Source organism: Oncorhynchus kisutch, linkage group LG9 (genome assembly GCF_002021735.2).
Source record: "Oncorhynchus kisutch isolate 150728-3 linkage group LG9, Okis_V2, whole genome shotgun sequence".
NCBI classification, from domain to species: Eukaryota; Metazoa; Chordata; class Actinopteri; order Salmoniformes; family Salmonidae; genus Oncorhynchus; species Oncorhynchus kisutch.
Window position 1 is genome coordinate 1,527,949 of NC_034182.2, and position 7,847 is coordinate 1,535,795.

The 7,847-nt window shown below is 40.2% G+C and overlaps 1 long non-coding RNA gene across 1 annotated transcript; it reads left to right on the plus strand.

Moving 5' to 3' along the window:
* Nucleotides 1-3,221: 3,221 nt before the first annotated feature.
* On the plus strand, nucleotides 3,222-4,908 carry LOC109878571 (uncharacterized). Its single transcript, XR_002253394.2, has 2 exons — nucleotides 3,222-3,549; nucleotides 3,729-4,908. It is a non-coding gene; the product is annotated as an uncharacterized LOC109878571 (long non-coding RNA).
* Nucleotides 4,909-7,847: the final 2,939 nt, after the last annotated feature.

A 7,847-nucleotide genomic window follows, 5' to 3' on the forward strand; every position in this document is an offset into this window, starting at 1 on the left:
AGCTTTGCCTCAGTGATGTACTGGGCCATACAGTTGCTATAGCAGGCAGTGATGCAACCGGCTCTCGATGGTGCAGCTGTAGAACCTTTAGAGGATCTGAGGACCCATGCTAAATCTTTTCAGTCTCCTGGGGGGGAATAGGTTTTGTCATGCCCTCTTCACGACTGTCTTGGTGTGCTTGTTCATTTGTTGGTGATGTGGACACCAAGACCTTGAAGCTATCAACCTGCTCTACTACAGCCCCGTCATTGAGAATGGGGGCGTGCTTGGTCCTCTTTTTCCTGTTGTCCACAATCATCTCCTTTGTCTTGATCACATTGAGGGAGAGGTTGTTGTCATGGCACCACACTGCCAGGTCTCTGACCTCCTCTCTATAGGCTGTTTCATCGTTGTCGGTGATCAGGCCACTGTTGTGTCATCTGCATTATATTATGTCTGGTGGGGATTGCCCAGTCGTGGAAAAAGTACCCAATTGTCATACTTGAATAAAATATCAAATTAAAGATACCTTAATAGGAAATGACTCAAGTAAAAATGAAAGTAACCCAGTAAAATACTACGTAAAAGTCTAAAGTCTAATTCCTTATATTAAGCAAACCAGACAGCACAATTTGTATTCAATTAAAATGTTTTGTTGTTTAAATTACATGGAAACAACCTTGAATCAACCAGAAACAAAACAATGTCACCAATTTAAAAATGGACCTGAAGAGGGACCTTAAAAAAGCCAAGTCATATAATTGATATGCTATTATTCAGAATATTATTTGTTTATTTAACCTTTATTTAACCATTAAGTCCCATCCTTGGTTAACTTTTACCCAGAGTGCATTTAGCAGCTCAGTGAATTTCCATCCATTTGCTTCCTGTGGTCAGTCCTTGGAGAAACATGAGAGTGTATGACTGACTGACCGCAAATAGCAGGAGACAGGCCACAATAGGCCTACAACAATACTGACTCATTGGTTGATTCACTGATTCTACAGAAAGCTGAAGCTTAAAATGTGAAATTTGCTGGGTGAAACTAGTACCCAAATCATCAGCCTAATGTGGAAGTTCCCTTTTCAGTGTACATCTGTCTGATTATATATGAAAGCCGAAAGGTCACTCAAGGGGTAGAGGAGGGTGTGGGTTTATGTTAATTAATAGTACTGTACAAGTAAACCAAGTAAACCACTGGGACCGAGAGACTGAAAAACAGCTTCTATCTCAAGGCCATCAGACTGTTAAACAGCCACCACTAACATTGAGTGGCTGCTGCCAACACACTGACAATGACACTGACTCAACTCCAGCCACTTTAATAATGGGAATTGATGGGAAATTATGTAAATATATCACTAGCCACTTTAAACAATGCTACCTTATATAATGTTACTTACCCTACATTATTCATCTCATATGCATACGTATATACTGTACTCTATATCATCGACTGCATCCTTATGTAATACATGTATCACTAGCCACTTTAACTATGCCACTTTGTTTACATACTCATCTCATATGTATATACTGTACTCGATATCATCTACTGTATCTTGCCTATGCTGCTCGGTACCATCACTCATTCATATATCCTTATGTACATATTCTTTATCCCCTTACACTGTGTATAAGACAGTAGTTTTGGAATTGTTAGTTAGATTACTTGTTGGTTATTACTGCATTGTCGGAACTAGAAGCACAAGCATTTCGCTACACTCGCATTAACATCTGCTAACCATGTGTATGTGACAAATAAAATTTGATTTGATTTGATTTTGATTTGAACCAGAGTATGAAGCTGACCCTATTAATGTATGTGCAATCACTCTCTTTGACGCACACAGAAAATATCCTAAAGCAAAATGTGTCTCAGAACTGTGGGTTAGAATGCATTGTGCAACAACTCCTAACTTCCCAGAGCTACTTATTGAGTGGATTGTCAAACAACTACAGTCTAGGGTGGTTATATCCTTAACTGCTATGTCAAATCAAATCAAATCAAATTTTATTTGTCACATACACATGGTTAGCAGATGTTAATGCGAGTGTAGCGAAATGCTTGTGCTTCTAGTTCCGACAATGCAGTAATAACCAACAAGTAATCTAACTAACAATTCCAAAAAAAACTACTGTCTTATACACAGTGTAAGGGGATAAAGAATATGTACATAAGGATATATGAATGAGTGATGGTACAGAGCAGCATAGGCAAGATTCAGTAGATGATTTCGAGTACAGTATATACATATGAGATGAGTATGTAAACCAAGTGGCATAGTTAAAGTGGCTAGTGATACATGTATTACATAAGGATGCAGTCGATGATATAGAGTACAGTATCTACGTATGCATATGAGATGAATAATGTAGGGTAAGTAACATTATATAAGGTAGCATTGTTTAAAGTGGCTAGTGATATATTTACATCATTTCCCATCAATTCCCATGATTAAAGTGGCTGGAGTAGAGTCAGTGTCATTGACAGTGTGTTGGCAGTAGCCACTCAATGTTAGTGGTGGCTGTTTAACAGTCTGATGGCCTTGAGATAGAAGCTGTTTTTCAGTCTCTCGGTCCCAGCTTTGATGCACCTGTACTGACCTCGCCTTCTGGATGATAGCGGGGTGAACAGGCAGTGGCTCGGGTGGTTGATGTCCTTGATGATCTTTATGGCCTTCCTGTAGCATCGGGTGGTGTAGGTGTCCTGGAGGGCAGGTAGTTTGCCCCCGGTGATGCGTTGTGCAGACCTCACTACCCTCTGGAGAGCCTTACGGTTGAGGGCGGTGCAGTTGCCATACCAGGCGGTGATACAGCCCGCCAGGATGCTCTCAATTGTGCATCTGTAGAAGTTTGTGAGTGCTTTTGGTGACAAGCCGAATTTCTTCAGCCTCCTGAGGTTGAAGAGGCGCTGCTGCGCCTTCCTCACGATGCTGTCTGTGTGAGTGGACCAATTCAGTTTGTCTGTGATGTGTATGCCGAGGAACTTAAAACTTGCTACCCTCTCCACTACTGTGGAGAGGCTATGTCATTGTATTTCTTGGCGGGATGGGAATAGGCTAAATATAAAATATGTAGAGCACTTGTCTTATCACACAGGTCACACAGGTAGGTAGAGTTATTAAAGTGACAATGCATAGATGATAACAGGGAGTAGAAGAGGTGTAAAGGTGGGGGGGGTGGCGGACGTCCAACCAAGTCCAATCAGACTTCAGTAGCCTTTTCTGCCATCTTGCGTGAGTTATCTGTGAAAGTGACTAACATTAAATCATTAGCAGGCCTATGTATCGAGAATTGGAAATTCCCAACTATTTGATGATGTCAGTACACACAAGCCTTGAAGCAAGAGAGCGCTGCGATGCATCATGACATTGCGACATTGCCTTATGATATCAAGAGGGGGCTAATTTATTTCCCTCGACTGTTTCCAAAGCGTTTTAAAGAAAACTTGAGGAATATCTAAATCTCGTGTCGTCATTAGCAAGGAAAGTCTGTCTTCCACGCCAATCTTGGGTCGGGAGTTCTACTACTCTGCACAAGTTGAAGTTTAAAATCGGCAGGCATATTGTAAGTACTCAACAGTTTCTGGCAGCGTTCCGTTTGGTAGTCTACTTTCCCACCACGCGGTTAATGTGTGGTTGCGTTCCCGGTTATGTAATAGTAATTTATTATACGTTTAGGAAAATACATGGAAAAGAGTACAAACAACAAAACACATGTAATTAATATCATTTCTGTTTGTGAAGGTGACGCTGCGGTTGTTCAACACAAGACCACGTCCATTTCACTGGAGAAGCTATGATTACAGACGTCTTGAAGATGTTTTTTATCGGGACAGCGTTCACTGTCCTCGCCGCGCTGATGGGAATGGTGGATTCATTTGGTGGTCTCATGTATGTCCAAGACGCGGATCCTGCAGAGTATTTACAGTTGGACAGCAGTACTGACATACGGATGTCTTCAACCCATTCGAGAGGTTCAGGGAGTACCAAACGCATTGGACCATGATGAGGACATCATGTGGAGTAGAATTAACACGAACAGGCTTGGTTTATGTTATGTTTTCGTTTGTAAATGACTGCTTGCACTGTACAATGTGTACACTGATTTTTACAAAACATTATTGAGCCTTTCATCATGGTTCGCTTTCAGTTTCACTGGTTGGTGTCCCACTCCCATTGGGCAGAAACTGGCTGAATCAGCGCAGGTTTCACGTCATTTCAACCCCCGCAAAATCTATGTGATGACGTTGAATGAGCGTGGATTGGATTTGTAAAAAGTCATTAACGTATGGGCGGGCACTCTGTCGCTTTTTTTACCTGAATCCAATGCTATGGTTATATTTTTTGTTGTTGAATTGTGCAATTTAGAACTAGACGTCGAACTGACGTCTGTGCGCAGTGGGGTTTGATTTATACAGGTCACTCCGGATTTAATGAGTTGTTTAATCTGTTTTGCACATTTGAAGAACACCCTAGTTGATGTTTATAGAAGGCTATTACTAAAGTATTAGGTCATATTGACAGCTATTACTATGTAGTTATATCCACTCTATACTAATACTTGGTAGGGCAGCAGGTAGAGCGTTGGGGCAGTAACTGAAAGATCGCAGGTTTGAATCCCCGAGCTGACTAGGGGAGAAATCTGTCTGTGCACTTGAGCAAGTTACTTAATTTAGCAAACGCTAAATCGCTCTGGATGGGAGCGTCTGCTAAATGACAAAAATGTACTAATCTGTATACATGGCATTACCTATAGCATGTAGGCTATTTGTTGTATATTGAAGATCACATCATGTGTAAAAGAAAAAGGGCTACATTATGCACTAATTGACTCTTCATCATGCGCTGTAATATTGTGTCATAAACAAAGTTGTAAAGAATAAACACTTTTATAGGCTATTGTCAATAAAAGGAATAGACACTATTGCTTGTCTTTTGACCACTCCCCTTTTTTTGTATGAATGAATGAAGATGCAGGAGAAACCAAGCCTGATGCCATATCCTTACATAGCTTTGCTTTCAAATATATAGTAACATGAGTAACCTGCTTCATTGATCACACAGCATAAACTAGGGTATAGTATAGGCTACAGGTGTTTTCCATCACAGATCACACAGGAAACAGAATAAAGCAAATGAACTGAAAATGCTAAATGGTGAGAAAACATGACAAAGTAGATGTCTAACTATTCTCAATGTTCAACTGAAAGTTTATGTATCAGTTTCGAATCAACCAACTTCTGTAATGATGTAGGCCTTTACATCATTCAGAATCACTATAGTCTTCAGGTTGGCCTTTTTAGCCACTGGGGCTATTAGACAATGCTACTGTTGACTGAAATGCGATGCTTTTATGCCAGGCTATTAGCCACTGGTGCTACTAGCCACATCATTTTGTACTATGCCCTTCCATCTAAGATGTAAGTTGCTCTCTCATCTTGCATATACTTTGATTTGATATACTTCATTGTCCCAGAGGGGAAATTTGACTTGGACAATTAAAGAGTGCTGCTGATTCCACATAAATACATACTATCAATTGACACAACAGACATAGAATAACACCCCATCATACACCCACTCAAAAACATGTTGTTCATGCCAGCAAGGCTGTGACTTAGGTTCCACATGATGTAAGTCATACAGGCCAGTCTCCAGTCCATTATCACTATCCCCCTAATCAACCTCTGTGTTTCCCCTGCTGTTTACAAAATCTATTGACATGGGGACAAAATAATATCTGTTCAGCCTGCATCTCAGCATAACAGGTTCTCAAACTTTTTGGGGCCGTGGAACCCTTTTGTGACAGCAAATTTGTAAGGGACCCCCCTGATAATCAGAACACAACTCCAGTGTTGTACATGGCCGGACGAACCAAGTCTCAGGCCTTGTGATGGAACATTTTAAAGGTCCACCTACTGGCATCGGAGAGAACAATTAGCAGTTTTCTAGCTAATTTCCTGCAGTTCTATGCATTTTATCATGGGGCAGAGAGATTGTTTGTTGTTCCAACTTGAAAGCTAATATCCTGCAATTCTACACACATTTTACAGTTTTTCCCGAGTAGCGCATCTTAGTGCTTAAGGCGTCACTACAAACACCGTGGATCGAATCCAGGCTGTATCACAACCGGCCGTGATTGGGAGTCCCATTGGGCGGCGCACAATTAGCCCATCGCCGCACGGGTTTGGCCGGTGTAGGCCGTCATTGTAAATAAGAATTTGTTCTTATCTGACTTGCCAACTTAAATAAATGTAAAATAAAAAAATTTGCGGTGCATTTATGTAAAAAATAAATAATTGATAATTGGTGGAGTACTGTGGATACCAATATCCCTGTGAGCCTCCCATGCCCATGTTGCCCATGTTAACCTTTTACTCAGTGGGCTAAATCAGGGTCACAGAGTGTTTCTTGGCAGTCTTAAACAAATCTACTTTGAAACCAAAGTATATACCTCACACACATGGTTATGGGCTTTTAAAAAGGAGACACCTGCACCATGTCAGATATAGAGTTTAAATCTATTGCATTTTGATTTTGCAACCCAATATTACACTTTACATACATCACAGAAGACTGAAATATAACAAAACCAGTTGTTTAAAAAAAACGAGGTTTATTTATGAAAAATATTAATATCATTGCACCCATGAGGCCAGTAGTCATTTGACTGCATGTGTTTTATCTGTTGTTATTAGTAACATTCTTAAAATAATTACATGTAAATATATATATATATATATATATATACATTACCGTTCAATGGTTTGTGGTCATTTAGAAATGTCCTTGTTTTTGAAATATATATATATTTTTTTAAGTCCATTAAAATAACATCAAATTGATCAGAAATACAGTGTAGACATTGTTAATGTTGTAAATGACTATTGTAGCTAGAAACGGCAGATTTGTTATGGAATATCTACATAGGTCTACATATGCCCATTATCAGCAACCATCACTCCTGTGTTCCAATGGCACATTGTGTTAGCTAATACAAGTTTATAATTTTAAAAGCCTAATTGATCATTAGAAAACCCTTTTTAAATTATGTTAGCACACCTGAAAACTGTTGTTCTGATTAAAGAAGCAATAAAACTGGCCTTCTTTAGACTTTCTTCTGAAACTCGTCAGTCTATTCTTATTCTGAGAAATGAAGGCTATTCCAAGAAACTGAAGATCTCATACAACGCTGTGTACTACTCCCTTCACAGAGCAGCGCAAACTGGCCCTAACCAGAAAAGAAAGAGGAGTGGGAAGCCCCGGTGCACAACTGAGCAAGAGGACAAGTACATTAGAGTGTCTAGATTGAGAAACAGATGCCTCACAAGTCCTCAACTGGCAGCTTCATTAAATAATACCCGCAAAACCAGCCTCAACATCAACAGTAAAGAGGCGACTCCTGGATGCTGGCCTTATGGACAGAGTTGCAAAGAAAAAGCCATATCTCAGACTGGCCAATAAAAATAAAATAATAAGATGGGCAAAAGAACACAGACACTGGACAGAGGAAGATTGGGAAAAAGTGTTATGTACAGACGAATCTAAGTTTGAGGTGTTCGGATCACAAAGAAGAACATTCGTCAGATGCAGAAAAAAAGAAAAGATGCTGGAAGAGTGCTTGGCGCCATCTGTCAAGCATGGTGGAGGCAATGTGATGGTCTGGGGGTGCTTTGGTGGTGGTAAAGTGGGAGATTTGTACAGGGTAAAAGGGATCTTGAAGAAGGAAGGCTATCACTCCATTTTGGAACGTCGTGCCATACCCTGTGGACAGCGCTTAATTGGAGCCAAATCAAATGTATTTATATAGCCCTTTGTACATCAGCTGATATCTCAAAGTGCTGTACAGAAACCCAGCCTAAA